Source organism: Eretmochelys imbricata, chromosome 4, assembly GCF_965152235.1.
Source record: "Eretmochelys imbricata isolate rEreImb1 chromosome 4, rEreImb1.hap1, whole genome shotgun sequence".
NCBI lineage: Eukaryota > Metazoa > Chordata > Testudines > Cheloniidae > Eretmochelys > Eretmochelys imbricata.
Window position 1 is genome coordinate 31,737,764 of NC_135575.1, and position 16,863 is coordinate 31,754,626.

Consider the following 16,863-nt stretch of genomic DNA (forward strand, 5'->3'; position numbering starts at 1 on the left):
CTTCAACTACCTGAAGGGGGGTTCCAAAGAGGATGGAGCTCGGCTGTTCTCAGTGGTGGCAGGTGACAGAACAAGGAGCAATGGTCTGAAGTTGCGGTGGGGGAGATCTAGGTTGGATATTAGGAAACGCTATTTCACTAGGAGGGTGGTGAAGCACTGGAATGGGTTATCTAGGGAGGTGGTGGAATCTCCATCCTTAGAGGTTTGGAAGCCCTGGCTGGGATGATTTAGTTGGTGTCCATCCTGCTTTGAGCTGGGGGTTTGACTAGATGACCTCCTGAGGTCTCATCCACCCCTAATCTTCTATGATTCTAAGACCCACGGGGCAGATACTTGGGAAAGAATTATCTGTAGTAACTCAGATCCCTCCTCATCTAGTGTCCCATTCCCTGCCATTTGGGATTTTTGCTATAGGTAGTCGCCAATCATGCCATTGTAGGAAGTCCTGTTATACCATCCCCTCCATAAACTTATCAGACTCAGTGTTGAAGCCAGTTATGTTTTTCGCCCCCACTTCTGCCCTTGGAAGGCTGTTCCAGAACTTCACTCCTCAAGTTAGAAAACTTTGCTTAATTTTGAGCCTAAACTCGTTGATGACACTTGTTCTTGTGTCCACATTGGTGCTTAACTTAAATAACTCCTCGCTGGTATTTATCCCTCTGATGTATTTATAGAGAGCAATCATATCCCCCCTCAACTTTCTTTGAGTCTTCTCTCATAATGTAGGTTTTCCCTTCCTTGGATCATCCTTGTAGCCCTTCTCTGCACCTGTTTCAGTTTGAATTAATCTTTCTTAAGCAGCACTGCCACCTACTCCTCTGGCAGCCTTTGTGTGTATGCCAGACCCAATCTGTTACCGAGCCTCTGAGAAGATCTAGTGGATAAGGCCCCACGAGCTTGACAGTTGGGGGGAATACCTAATTTGAAGACTGCCTCCCAGGTTTAAGCAGAAGACAGGACTTAGGCAGCTATACACACTCACTGGCAGATTTTTAGGTGCCTATGGGGACGGCAGCAGCTGAAATGTAGGCACCCAGGAATTTTAGGTAGCAATTGAGTGGTGATTTTGAGGATCTGAACTTTATGACCTATTTACCACTCTAGGTGCCAGAGTCCAGTCCCCTATACTCAAGGCAGGGCTACTGTGACATTCCCCTCTGGTGTTATCTGGACTGGTGATCTGCTAGGTCACCCCAATCCTTGACTCTAGGAGCCAACTGTACCTTGCTCTACTGTGAGAGCTCCTACTCCTGGGTTGATCACGCACAGTTTCTGGCATGTAAGCTGCTCCTTGGATTGTGCAAGCCAATATCTTGGGTCCCAGACACAACCCTAGGAACTTCTGTCTTGCTGTTTCCAGTTATGCCTGCTGGACGCTGCAAGCTTATATGAGTTTGTCAATTTAACAAAGAAGTTGATATGCACTAGGCTAAGGGGAGTCCAACACTTATTAACTACAAAGATTTGTTATGCTCTGACTTATAATCAGAGTCAAATTTGGGCAAATGAAATAAAAGCAAAATGTATTCTAAGCTGATCTTAACACTTTCAGTGCTCTCACAATCTTAGATGCTTCTCACCATAGGCTGGCTGGCTGCCCTTGAGCCAGGCTCTTCCCTTTGATCAGCGCTTTAGGCACTTGGTGGTGATGTCTGTAGATGGAGGTGGGAAGAGAGAGGAAGAGCCTGGCAAACATTTCTCCCTTTTATCATGTTCTTTTTCCCCCTTGGCTTTGCCCCCCTTCTTTTCAGAGTCAGGTGAGCATCAGCTCGTCGTGGTCCCAAACTGACCAAAAGAAGGGGTATGACTCACTGGAGGGTCCAACAGATCCTTTGATGTTGCCTAGCCCAGTGTCCTTTGTTCTGTGAGGCTGGGCTTGTCCCATACGTGCCTTGACAAGGTGTGACCTGCTCCTCTGCTCTTGGAGAGTTTTTGCCTGGGCTTGCTTTAAGCCACGAAGACATATTTTCAGCTGTATAACTACATACATGAAGTTGCAACTTATTACTAGAACAAAGCTCAGTATATCATGAGCCTTCCAAAGACACCTGACATGACAAACTTTGCATTAGATACCACACAATCATATTATAAGGATGAACATGGGGGTGTGGAGTGTTCCTAGGAGGTACAGTATGTCACAGCTACATAGTAACTAGACTATTCCTGACAGGTGTTTGTCAACTCTTAGAAACCTCCAACGATGGAGATTCCACAATCTCCCTAGGCAATTTTGTCCCAGTGCTTAACTGCCCTGACAAGAAGCTTTTCCTAATCTCCAACCTAAACCTCCCTTGCTGCAATTTAAGCCCATTGCTTCTAGTCTTATCCTCAGCTGCTAACAACCATTTTCACCCTTCTCTTCGTAACAACCTTTTATGTACTTGAAAAGGTTTATGTTCTCCAAACTAAACAAACCCAGTTTTGTTTGGTTTTTTTAAACCACACACAATGTTCCCTCATAGGTCTTGTTCTCTAGACCTTTAATAATTTTTGTTACTCTCCTCTGGACTTTCTTCAGTTTGTCCACATCTTTCCTGAAATGTGGCAACCAGAACTGGACACAATACTGTAGCTGAGGCCTTATCATTGTGGAGTAGAGTGGAACAATTACGTCTCGTGTTTTGCTAACACTCTTGCTAATACATCCCAGAATGATGTTTGCTTGTTTTGCAACAGTGTTACACTGTTGATTCATATTTAGCCTGTGATCCACTAGGATTCCCAGATCCCTTTCTCCATTACTCTTTCCTAGGCAGTCATGCCCTTCCAGCTTGACTGTGAACAACTGATAACTACTCTCTGGGAATGGTTTTCCAACCAGTTATGTACATACCTTATAGTAGCTCCATCTATGTCAGGAGTGGGCAAACTTTTTGGCCCGAGGGCCACAGCTGGGTTACGAAACTGTATGGAGGGCCAGGTAGGGAAGGCTGTGCCTCCCCAAACGGCCTGCCCCCTATTCACCCCCTCAAAACCCTCGACCCATCCAACACCCCTGCTCCTTGTCCCCTGACCACCTCCTCCCAGGACCCCTGCCCCAACCGTCCCCTCGGGACCCCACCCTCATCCAACCCTGCCGCTCCTTGTCCTCTGACTGCCCCCACCCCTGCCAGGCCCTCCCAGGTTTCCTACGCCTAGCCAACCCCCCCATTCCCCATCCCCTGACCACCCCCCCCCAAACCTCCACCCCATCCAGCCACCCCTGCTCCCTGTCCCCTGACTGCCCCCTAGGACTCCCTGCCCCTTATCCAACCCCCACCCCCTTACCATGCCGCTCAGAGCGGCGGAAGCTCGCAGCCTCACCAGAGCCAGCCACGCTGCTGTGCTGCCCGGCAGGAGCAGTGGGCCAGAGCACGGGTGGTGCAGCGAGCTGAGGCTGCGGGGGAGGAGGGGGTACAGCAGGGGAGGGGCAGAGGGCTAGCCTCGCCGGCCAGGAGCTCAGGGGCCGGGCAGGACGGTCCCACGGGCCAGATGTGGCCTGGGGGCCATAATTTGCCCACCTCCGATCTAGGTTGTATTTCCTTAATTTGCTTATGAGAAGGTCATGTGAGACAGTATCAAAAGCCTTACTGAATATCACTGAATGCAATAGGCAAGAGGTGAAGGCTAGTTATGTACAGTAAGAGAAGGCATTTACTTACACAAATCATTGCAATTAACAATTGAAGGCAAAGAAATGCAGCCTATGTGCACATGACAACAGTTTAACAGCAATTTGAGAATACAAATACAATCATGCTCAAATAAATTCGTTAGTCTCTAAGGTGCCACAAGTACTCCTTTTCTTTCTGCGAATACAGACTAACACGGCTGTTACTCTGAAACCAATCACTGAGCTAGTTCATGTGGTGGTGGTAGGAATGTCCTTCCTCTAAGATAATTGCTTTAACTGAAACAGGCGTGCCACTGCTTCACTGCATTTTAGGTACTTCATCATCTCACTGTAAAGCTTAGAAGCAAACAGTTGTAAAAATCTTCATTTCCATTAGTGGCAAATCTCTGAGAAGCAACATGGGAAAACATTTTCCATTATCCAAGAGTAGCTCTAAAGTGTTTTCTGCTGTCCCTCCCACACAAATCCATTTTGGCTTGCTTCAGGGAATTTGCCTTGTTGAGGTCTAGCAGGTCAGAGATATCTCACTATGCATCTATGTTACGGGTTGTGTGCCAGGTACTTTGACTGGTAAATTTATTCCTGATGTGGGAGGAAAGTGTCATCTCAGGGATACTGATTAACATTAAATTTAATAGTCTCATTCGGTTTTTCACCAAGAAATTGCAGGGATTGCTTTGGTTTCTGGTGGAACTTTTCTTGAATTCCATAGTATATTATATTGTCACAGCAAGGCACATGTACAGATTAATGGCCATGTTACTCTTCGTGGAGAGTCAGTCTGTGTACGGGCCAGGAGACGCCAGAGTTTCAGCTTGTCAAGTTTTATCCTAATTGCTCTAACTAGGTGGTCCTGGTGTGTCAACCCTCTCCTCTCACCCTGCGTGCACACATGGAACTGAGAGGGATTTTATACTGAGTTCTGAGGAGAAATTCAGTATCTATGGTAAGCTGCAACTTTCGCATGGAGACCAGTACCTGTGCACATCTCTCCATCACACTCTTGTCTCTTTATAGCATGGTTCCCGACTGCCCTAATTGCTCCTTGGTAGGCAGGATGGACAGCATTTTTCTGCAAAGCTTTATCCAGGTAAGTTCAAGAAGGGATAAAGCAGCAGAGAGCACCCACTCCCCGTTACACACTCGTCAATCCCAAGCAGCTCTCCGTTACTGCTGAGGCAGGACCCTGCAGACTAGGAGGGAGGGGTTTCAGTGGAATTGGGGATAGTGGGAGAGCATGCCACATCTTCACCTATGATGGCATTCTGCGTAGCTTCTCTGCCAGTAGAAATCCAGGTATAAACAACATAGGTGCATATTTGACTATTAAAAGCCTAGCACTTCCCTGGCCCCATCCTTCTGTTCCAGGGAAAATGTGGGTTTTTTATTTTTAGCATTGGTGAAAAGTACTGTATTGACAACTATGGAGAATCAACCATCAGCTATCAACCAAAGAGTTTAGCCTAGGTGACATTCATCCAATCTTCCTCATTTCATTTAGAGCTGTGTAAGATACTCAGCAACAATGTCCACTCTGTCTTTGGTGCCTCTGCTGAGACAGCCAAGAAGACTGCTTGTTTTAGAGGTTTTTGGGTCATGGACAGCTGTCCACTAGACACAGAGCACCAACTTGCTTCACACCGGTCACTGAACAGAGAGGATGCCTTAAAATGGCTTATGGACCTACAGCTGTATCTATAGAATGTTGCTCTGTAGATGCCATACATGAGAGAGAGAAACTGAGCATCTCTCATAAGGCAGAGACTTGTCATTTAGATGACAAAGTTTTTAAAGTGAAAAACTAGGGACTCCTTGAGTTGGGGAGATTTGGACAGCTAGAGGGTTGGTAGCTGATCTCCCTTCCCCATTCCAGACTAAAAGAAGTGGGGCAAATTACAGCAAATGGTAGTGTACCCAGAACAATACGCTGATCAAGATTCTTCTGAAACTGGGTGTGGCAGGCTTTGTACCTCATCAGCCCCTTAAGACGGGGGGCAGGAGGTAACCCCACTTCTATGCCTATGTCCATTTTCTAACCCCCCCACTCCAGTAGTCAGTACAGTGGGACCCAATGGCCAGAGTCCACCTACTGCCTCTTCCTGAGTGGGATAGCACAGCCTAGCAGCCAGAGTCCATTCAATGTGCCCCTAAGGCAGCGTGGCCCAATGGCAAGAGTCCACCTAATTCTCCTCCTCTAGTGGGATAGTATGGCCTGGTGGCCAGAGTCAGTACAGCCACCTTTGGAGGCAAAACAGGTGGCCTAGTGGCTGGTGCCTGGGGGCCATCACAAGGGGGTGGCAGCCCCCAGTAGGCCCACCCAACCCCACTGGGCCCCAACCCAGGGCCCTACTAGCAGCAGAGCAGTCCACCACAGGGTCAGCAGGGAATCCTACCAAAACACACTGACCTCATAAGGGTGGGAGGTACCATTCCCTTACCCTCCCTGGGTCACTTCCAACCAGCTTTCCTGTAGTAGTGGTCCATATGGTATTGCAGTCTCCAGGCTCCTCAGCACCAGACACTTCCTAGGGTTCTGATAGCAGCAGACCTCTGGTCCAGGTTTCTGGCTCTTCAGCTCTAGGGTCTCTAGGCTCCTCAGCACCAGACACTCCCTGGGGTTCCAGTAGTGGCAGGCCTCTGGTCCAGGTTTCTGGCTCTTCAGCTCTTGTAGGTAAGGGCTATAATGGCTCCTAGGCTGACACTCCTGCAGAGTATCTTTCCTCCTCAGCAATCCACCCTGACTGGGCAGCTCTGCAGGCTTTTATAGCTGACTTCCAGGTGGAGCATGCCCAGCAGAGCCTCAGGGGTGGGGCTTCCTCTGGTAGAAGGGAAGGATTAACCCCCTCCATACCAGTGCAGAGCCAATCCACCCTGTCACACTGAGATAAAACCTTAGTTTTATTAAAACAGGCTGAGAAAATGGAATTGTCCCAAGCCAGTTTAACATGGTTAGATCCTGTCTATGCTATCCAAGGAAGCTCTGTTATGCCCTTTTTGTTGGCAAATACCATATTCAAAGGCAGCTCTCTAGAAAAGTGGAAACACCATTTCAAATTGCTGTGTAGAAAGAGCCAAAGAAAACTGTGTGTGCCTGTAGGTTGCCAAAGATCTCCTTTCATCACAGAGAAGAGCTAAACATATCTTATTAAATTCTTTATACAGTCAGGAAAATGTATACTGTAGAGAATATAATGTAATCTGTGCAAAGGCCCTGTTTTTGTGATTCTATTTTGATGTTAACCTGAAGGATCAGTGACCCTGAGTGTTTCTTGCTTAATTTGAAATGAAGAAGAAAGCAGAAGCTTGTTATAAATCAGATTAATAGAGAAACTAATTATCTAATGTACAGGCTTAAAAGCAGTTAAAAACCACCAAACCTTTTAGATCTTTCCCTGCCCAGATAAATTTGTTTGGTACACCACACACTTCTCTAAAGTAATTTTCTCCTCAGTTTTCCAATTATTTCCTACTCTCTTTTACTCTACTTTTCTTCATAATCCTATATCCATAATTCTAATCCTTACCTTGGAATTAAATTTCACCCTCCCCCCTGCAAAAGTTCCTGATTTTCCTCTTTACTAGCACCACCCAAAAAAAAATTTTTTTTATCTCTCCTGAAGCATATTAGATTAACATTTTTCTTTTCAAACCATGGTTTAGAGGGCACATTTTATGGTAGTGTTGTGTTATGCTTTTATGGGTGACCACACATCAGTAACCTACTGATTAGTTTGGCCTGACAGAATAGTTTGGCCTGACAGAAAAGTCTTTTCCTGCTATGGATGATGACATAAACTTTCCTATTGTTTCTCATTGCAGAATTAATAATACATTTTATTTCTACCTTTGATTCTGCTACCAAGTACGAACAGTTAAAGCATAGCTTAATTTTGTCAGGTGGTGATAGTTTGTATTACATTAACTTTCAGAGGAACAAAATTCTTCTCAACTTGCATTATACACAAAAGAAAAATAGTGAGAGATAAAAACAATGAAGGGAAAAATTCTTGCTGAAATACCTGCTATTCTGTATTCACCACTGAGTTCTATTGAATTATATCTGGACTTCATCTTTTTCTGTACCCTGTAATAATTATTTTACTTTGGGGAGTGAGGGTAGAGATGGAAGTCTGGGTGTAATGTAGTTTTCAAGTAAGCTTCCTTAGAAAATTGCATCTATATTTTAAAGAAAAATATTTCTACAGGGAAAAATAATATTGTGATATACAAAGATTAATGTTTGGGGCATCCAGTAGGTTTTTGGCTTTGTAGGCTTTTAACTTTTTCTTGGTCTGTAACTAGGGAGTTGGTGAACAGTTGCAGAACCTTTCATCTCCAAGAAACTGAGTCAAAACCAACCTAGGGGAAAGAAACAAATAAATCCTATCTGTTGAGTGTTATACGTGAAATACTGGCTCCACTGACATAAATGGCAACACTTCGTGCCTTACAAGGAATAGACTGGTGGTCTCTCCTTTTGTGAATGATGGGTGGTTGTGACAGCAGTTCAGGGTGCAATGAGGAGTTGCGTCACTACTTGCCCTGCAACCCTAGGTGTCTCACAATGTTTTGCTGCTGTAGCTGCCAACCTGGGATGTTTACAACAAGTTCACAAGCATGCAAGTCACACTCTGAGTGTCTGTGTGCTAGGCAGACGTGGTTCAGCATCCTGGACCCCAGCAGCCTATCTACAGACCCACGGCCACCCTCTGGCTTGCAGCAGCCTTGGTTACTACTTGCAGGGTAGTGCACACTCCCAGTTCTGAATTTTCCCCCAACCCTGTGTTCTGTAATGTCTTTCCCTCCACTGGACAGTTCAGAGAAATAAGGTTTGTTCATGTAGAGAGACAAAAGCACATGGCAGCTTAAATATACCCTTCCATTCAAACACAGAACTGAGTTGGTTTATAATGGAAAAAAATGAAACAAATTTATTAGCAATTGGACATAGGTTAAGTAAAAGAAATAATTTGAAAGGTTTACAGGCAAAGTATAAACATGCATCAAAATGTCTAAAGCTTAATCTAGCAAGGTACATTCTTTGCGTAAGTAGGTTTCTCATCTATATTAAGTTCACGGAGACTGAAAAGTGAAATACCTGCTATACTGTATTCACTATTGAGTTCTATTGAATTATATCTGGACTTCTTTTCCTGTACCCTGTAATAATTATTTTACTTTGAGGAGTGAAGGTGGAGGTGGAAGTCTGGGTGTAATGTAGTTTTCAAGTAAGCTTCCTTAGAGAATTGCATTTATATTTTAAAGAGGAATATTTCTACTGGGAATATATCAATCTTTGGTTGAAGGACCCATCTTTCTCACCTTGCAAGAGTTCTGACCTCTTGTGTCTGTTTAGTGATGGATGCCAAAGATGTCTCCTGTCCTTGCTTATATCTTCCAAATTTCAATTACCTTGCTTTAATAGGCAGGATGACCTCATGCTGTTTTTTCCCTTCCTATTGGCTTCCTATCCACTTGCATGTAAATTGGGGCTTCTGTTGTTTTGATTCCACCGTGCTTAATTTGCACAGGAGACCGGTAAATAGCTGCCTTCTCTACTGTCTGGGAGAGCATTTGTTTCTTCCTGTTTGGTCACAGACTGTAAAACAGAATATCACTAAGTATCCATATTTCCTCATATAGTGTTAATACAAACATTTCAAAATGCTGTTAATTAACAGCATGTCATTAGCTTTCAGAAAAGACTTCACTCTATACACTTTATAATACTAAGTAATATTGTATAAATTAGTTAATCCAATTGCTTATCACTTAAGGTTCAGATCCCTTGTATAGACCAATAAACCTTTGAAGCCCCTCAAAGTAAAGTTTATTCAAGCTGTGAGAAAGGCAACACTGAGTCTGATGAAGGAAGCTCCATGCTCTCTCTTCCCCCATTTGTGTTTGCTGAAATGAAAATTATTCTGTTTTCTGCCATATCCTCCCCCAGCTGTCTTGATGGTGCTGTTTACTGCTTATCTGTAAATTGAAGTAAACACAGTCCTTTCTTTAGGATAGACCTGTTTTAACAAGTCCCTCGCTGTACCTGGTTTTCACATACTTTAGTCATAATTCCAGCATATATTCATAACTCTTAATATACATCATGTACATACATCAAACAAGAATATTAATGATCAGTGAGTTGTTAGTGTTCAGATGATACCTTACAAGGCACATTTTGTACAAAGATTATTACAATAGTGTGGAGGGTGTGAATACAGGGATACTTAGTGTCACAATGGGTTGTTGAATCTCACTATGGCTGGGGAAGATATCTCGCCTGATCACCTTCCTGTAGGCTCTTTGCAAATATTCAAAGTAGGGGCAAAATTTTGCTCACAGTTTGCATTGTAATTCCATAGTAATTTCACTGACTTTAATGAAGTTACTCTGGATAAGTAACTGAGTAGTGTTTAGCCTTACATTTGAGCACATATACCACTTTAACAGTGATTCCTGCCTGCTTTATGATAAATCTAATGTAGCAAGCCACCTTCTGGGTCTCACCAGCCTCAGCTGTTTTTTGCCTTGGAGAGACAGGCTTGGAGTAAAACAGTCCCTCTTGGCTGCATAGCGGCAGTCTGTCCCTCTCTCAATCAGTGTTTTGGGCTTGTTTTTCGCCCTTATGGGAGAAAATGCAGCCTCCCCTCCTGGAGAGGCTTGTTTCCTTGCTGCTACTCACCTACGCTTACCTTAGCTTAGCTTAGTTTCGTTCGCTTGCTTGCTTCCTTTCCTCCCTCCCCTCCCCCCCCCCCCATGAGAGGGTTTAAACAGGTCTCAGACCGCCCTTAGTTGGAATCAGCTGATCCTAATTGACCTCATGTAACTCCCTCTCAGGTGATCCTCACTGACCTGTAGTCACCCCTCCTCAGTTGATAGGGAGGAGGGCCTTTTAACCTTCTGGGACTGTCTTCTACCCCACCTCCCCCTTGCAGCCTTCTGTCCTGAGTTTATCACGGTAATTAACAAACACAGCTCTTACATTCATTATTAACAAAAGTTAAATTGAGACTGAGAAGAATATCTTAGAAAGCAACAAATCAAATGGCACAAATCAAAAAAAATAAGAGAAACAAATAATGCAAAACAAACCCACTTTTTCTCCCACCTCTAAATGAAAGACAGCTGTATGTAATTTAATAGCACTTGCCTTCTTATTTAAACAACCAACATTTCACCAAACAGCTGTAATGAAGTACCAGTCCTATGAGTCTCCCCATAAACAAAAGATCAGGAAAGAAAAATGTGTTAAATTAAAGTTTATATGATACATGTCTTAAATCTCTTTCTCCAGCAAATGTATAATATACATCTCACTCACCCCCTTTCCTTACATAAATACGCCATTGTGTGTTTTCTCTCTTTAAAAAACATCAATATGGTAAAAAAGAGATACAGCCCACCTCTCAGTAAACAACTTAACACTTTGAATATTAACCTGATCCTTCATACATAATAAGTACTGTATGATGTAGTATTTGAAAAATTTATTGTAATTTTGCCATAATAAAAGGCTTAAACCTCACCCTCCCCCAAACTGCAATCCTTTTCATCCCCACTCAGCAGAGGACATAGTCACACGCTCAGGGTGGAATTTGGGGTTTTGTATTCTGTCACAGGATCTTCAGGGTGCAGCCTGGGACTGTAGGACCACTGTGCCCCCTTAATTCTCTCCAGCCTGGGTTGTCTTTCACAATGCTTTGCTAGTGACCAGCAGCAAACCCTTCCAGGTGCTGTGATCATTCAGCACAACAGCATGTGGAGCCTCACACCCACGTAGATTGTATGAATGCTCCCGGAGCCACTCATGAATCACACAGAGAAAGGCACCAGCCAAATCCCCCCAACTCCCAGCCTTGTACCTCAGGAATATACCATCTTGCACTGCTCAGTGTGAGCAGTGCAAATTTATTAATTGGTTCACCACTTCATCAATGGAAAGTGGATATACTCCAACCTTTGCAAAACCTGAGCAGATTTGCCATATACTTCATACGATCTCACTGGTAAAGATAAACAGTAAAACAGATCTATTGACTACAAAAATAGATTTTAAGTGATATTAAGTGATAGGCAAAAAGTCAGAGTTAGTTACCAAAATAAAATAAAATATAAGCACGCAGTCTAAACTCTCAACCCTATTTGACTGGGCAACAACAAGACTAAGCAGTTTTTCTCACTCCACTGGATATTGCAGCTCATAGTACACGGATTTCCCCCTCGAAATCTGGGCCAGTCCCCTCAGTTGGAGTCTTCAGAGTGTCCTTGTTGCTTGCAGCGTAGATGGGTGAAGGAGAAAGGCCAAGCATGTGGCCACTGTGTCTGTTTTATACCCTCAGTCCTATGTGCTCGGGGAGCACAAATCCAGGCATGTCTGGGGGCACTGCTGAGTCTCCAGGTAAGGTTGAGCAATTCCCCTGGTGTGGCCTCATGCAGGTGAGTCATTGCACTGTAGCTCCCTTGCTAGACAATGGCTGTTGATGGGTTGTTTGACACCCCCGGGTGTTGGTTACTTTCCTTGATCTTGCCTCCGGAGAGCTAATATCCGGCTGATTCCCCAACGTACAGCATGTTTTAGTGACAACCATACAACACAATTCTCATAACTTCATGTGTGTTAATGATATACATACATGGATAGAGAAATGACTTTCAGCAGATCATAGCCTTTCACCGATACCTTACAAGGCATGCTTTATAGGTAAGATCACAATTATATAGAAATGAGGAATATGGGGGTTACAGGACGCTCCCAAGGTATAGAATGTCACATGTTCCCAAATCACTTAGGCTCTTTTGAGTATGAAATTTCCATCCAGGTATATCATACCCACATGTGTTCCAGTTGTTTGCACACTATTTTAAAATAAAAACATGCATTTGGAAAAATATAAGGCTTTTTCATATTTCATAACTTCAAGGCAACTTTCCCACCATTCCTTCAGACTGCGGCTTCTCTTAAGTCTTGGACTGAGACAGTGCATAACTTTTCTGATGTCCCTCTGCACAGATGTGATTTTCACCTTTTTGTGTATATGATTTATATTTATGTAACACTAAAGGACTCAAAAGCACTTTGAAGACATTTCTAGCCATGGATCCAATGCTGCATGTCTGCCATGCATAGAACTCTTGCTGATACCAATCTCTCTTCTCTTCTCTTCTCTTCTCTTCTCTTCTCTTCTCTTCTCTAATTACTGGAAGACTATGTGCAGTTCTGATGTTCACAAAAAGGATAGTGAGAAACCGAGAGAGATTCAGAAAAAAGTTACAAGAATGATTTGAGATCTGCAAAGTATATCCAACAGCCAGCTGAGAAGTCACTATTTCCAGTCTAAAAGTACCTACATGGGAAACAGATTTCTGATAGTAAAGGGTTCTTTAAACTAGCAGAAAAAGGCAAAATGAAATACCATGAAAAAACAAGAGAGACATATTCAGAGTAGAAGGTGAAGATTTTTAACAATGCATACGTAACCAGTGGAATAATTTACATAGGTGAATTCTCCTTCACTTGAAGTCCTTAAATCAAGACTGTATGTCTTTCTAAAAGATATACTGTAGCTCAAACACAAATTATGTGCTTGTTGCAGAAATTGCTGGGTGAGGTTCTGTGGTATAGGAGATCAGACTAGATAATTATAAGGGTCTTTTTTATCCCTACAATTTGTGAACTTCTATCTTCTCTTCTGATATTCCTTATGTAACTCTAACAACATTTTTTCTTTTATCCTTTTCTTCTATACAATTGACCAAAATCAAGATAAGGGTCTGGAAAAAAAAAAAAAAAAAAAAGCCTCACGGCCTCTCCTCTTCCTTAAACCACTGTAAAACTGAAACCATTTTGCTTAGCCCAGTGTCCTCTTACTAGGGTTCTACCACATTCACAGTCCATTTTGGTCAATTTCACGGTCATAGGATTTTAAAAATAGTAAATTTCATTATTTCAGCTATTTAAATCTGATATTTCACAGTGCTGTAACTGTAGGGTGCTGACCCAAAAGAGGATTGTGTGGAGTCGCAAGTTATTGTAGGAGGGTTGCAGCATTGCCACTCTTACTTCTGTGCTGCTGCTGATGGCAGCGTTGCCTTCAAGGGTGGCAATACCATACCATACCATACCATGCCATCCTTACTTCTGCGCTGCTGCTGGAGGGACGCTGCCTTCAGAGCTGGGCGCCTGGCCAGCAGCCACCGCTCTCTGTCCACCCAGCACTGAAGGCAATGCAGAAATAAGGGTGGCAACAGTGTGACCCCCCACACACAATAACATTGCAATACTCCGCCTCCTCTTTTTGGGTTAGGACCCCCAGTTTGGAAAACGCTGGTCTCCCCTGTGAAATCTGTATAGTATAAGGGTAAAAGTACACAAAACCCCAGATTTCATGGGGAGAGACCAGGTTTCACAGTCCGTGACGCGTTTTTCATGGCCGTGAATTTGGTAGGGCCCTACCCATAGCACTCAATTTTAGCTCTAAGTAAAATGAGAAATATAGTATTATAAAACACTTTTTATTAGAATTGCATTTTAAAACAGGGATAGAGAGCCATCTTGCATAAGGCTGATTTCGCATTTTGACCACAGAAAATATGGGCGCCTCTATTTCAAATATATTTTGAAAATTTTCAATCAACTCTGGTTTGAGAGAGAGCAGCAGTTCATTGTCGACCATTCTGGGATGCCATTATGCACTATACTGTGTATAAAGGATGAATGATTAGAACAGAGGTTGGCAACCTTCGGCACCTGGCCCGTCAGGGTAATCTGCTGGTGGGCCGTGAGACATTCCGTTTACGTTGAGCATACGCAGGCATGGCCCCCCGCAGCTCCCAGTGGCCGCGGTTCGCAGTTCCAGCCTGTGCCACTTCCTGCAGCATGTTAACCCCTGGATTAGAAGCTAAGAAAGGAATGATGGTCCAGTGGTACTACACCTGACAGATATTGCATGCGATCGCAATATCTTTGCAGACCATATTATTTTATACCTGTGAATAGTATTATGTATGACTGTGTTCTGCTCCATGATGGAGAGTTAGCACAGCTTCTCTAGGAACTACAAATGGTGGGAGGTGATTAAGGTGAATCATTAAGACTAAAGAACTCTAGAGACGTACCATACCCTGGAGTGCTTTGCATATACTGGTTTAAGCTGGGTTTTTCAGTGACCAACAGACAAAGGGCTTTTGGCAGAAAAAGGTAAACTGACTCAAAGCCTTTTTTCTGATCCAGAAAATGGACAGAACCTTCTGTCCAAGGGAGGGAGGTCTGACCCTTGCCAAAGAGTTGGAAGGACTTTGACCTACTAAGGCCCCAGAGATAATGCTGCGCGTCTGTCAAGGAGGTCACAGAAGTCATGGATTCCGTGACTTTCTGGGACCTCTGTGACTTCTGCAGCGGCTGGTGTGTCAGTCTTGGGCAACTGTGCCTCCCGCACAGCAGCAGTGCGGGTCCCAGGCCACCGTGCTCACCTCAGCAGCAGCGGGGGTCCTGGACAGGCTTAAAAACCCCTGGTCAGAAGACAGTGTTATAAGGGTCCCTACACAGAGACAGGTGATTTTGGAAACCGGAGACGTGACTAGAAACTCCTAGAGTGTATCACAGAAGTGGGGACACAGGAGCAGTTACCTGAAATCGTGATATCACTAATCTAGGACTCTGAGATCTGGGCTTTCTTCATTGCTGTGCCCTGTGTGACTTTGGACAAGTCATTTAGTCTATCTGTTCTTTAGCTCCCCATCTGTAAAATGGGAATAATCACTAGGGTGTTGTGAGGTTCTCTTTCTCTCTGAGTATATATAATAAAGATTGTGAGGTGCTCAGTAACTATGGTGATGGAGCTCTATAATTACCCAAGTTAGACTTTAGGATTTGGCCTGAATGGACTCTGCAGAAAATCTTCATTACACAACATTGTTTCTTGCACAAAGGGTCTTGTACTTATGCCACCGTTCTACTGCATATGTAATATTATATAAATGACAGAGGATGTTTGATTTATGCATTTTTAATTCTCTAATTGGTTAGTATTTATTGTTGGTGTATGCTGTTATGTGGTATGTGTTTATATGCCTATAAGAGCTATGCAGCTCCCATGTCTAAGCTCTGTTTGTTTACAGTATTTTAAAAAATCAAAATAACTAGTGTATAGTGGGATAGAAATGAACTTTCTATTCATTTGGTGCTTTCTATTAAAAGAAATCTAAAACTGGAGCTTTTACACTAATATAATTATCAAACCAAATTCTGTTCACACTTAAAATGGCATAAAAGAGGTGTAATTTTGTCTGTGTTGTTACTTCAGATTTACATCATGAAAACTGAGTGTAGAATATGGTCCATAGCATACAAACCTGTATTACTAAGCTAAAAGTATGTAGTCTGTGGATGCTGTTGCTTAGACCCACCTGTGATTAACTTTGTGACAATAGAACCGTATTAATTAATTTGATGTCATATTGTATTTTGCTGCATACTGTTGTTGATCAATATATCAGTGGTGTCAATGGCATCCTATCATTTATAATATAATATAACTAATTGCTGTAGTGCATCAAATGACATGTTATATTATGATGACAGAATATACTCTTTTAGATTAGTGTCTCCTGTTCAAGTTGTAATTAAACCGTTTGATGCTTTAACAATTATTTTCTTGTTGAAAGTGTTAAACTACTTCATTACATCACAAACAAGTTGTTGACTTTTCAACAACAAAATAAGGTGCTTTAATCTGTATTAAGTAGCAGCTGCCCCAATATTTTTTTGTAAATAAAATACAATAAAAATAAGAAAGTAATTGTTTTGAGTATTATATTTTGTCTGCACAATATGACATGTGATAGGTGAGATGCACTACTACTACTACTACTGCTGAGACATAATGACTGATATGGGGAGGGAGGGCTCAGTGGTTTGAGCATTAGTCTGCGAAACCCAGGGTTGTGAGTTCAATCCTTGACGGGGCCATTTAGGGATCTGGGGCAAAAATTGGGGATTGGCCCTGCTTTGAGCAAGGGGTTGGACTAGATGACCTCCTGAGGTTCCCTTCTAACCCTGATATTATATGATAAAAACAATAAATAATATGAAAAGGAAAAAATTAAACATATTTTGTTTTGAAACAATTTCAAAAATTTTACTAAACAAAATTTTCAAAAGGGATATTTTATCAGAATTTCTATTCCACACGAAATTTCAAAAATATTTATATTCTAGTTTGGAACATAAATTTCAAATTTTTCTG

At 42.8% G+C, this 16,863-nt stretch overlaps 1 protein-coding gene across 1 annotated transcript in view; it reads left to right on the forward strand.

Moving 5' to 3' along the window:
• BANK1 (B cell scaffold protein with ankyrin repeats 1) overlaps positions 1–16,863 on the forward strand; it is a 302,664-nt gene that overhangs the window by 27,766 nt on the left and 258,035 nt on the right. The gene's annotated exons all lie outside the window — the stretch shown is intronic.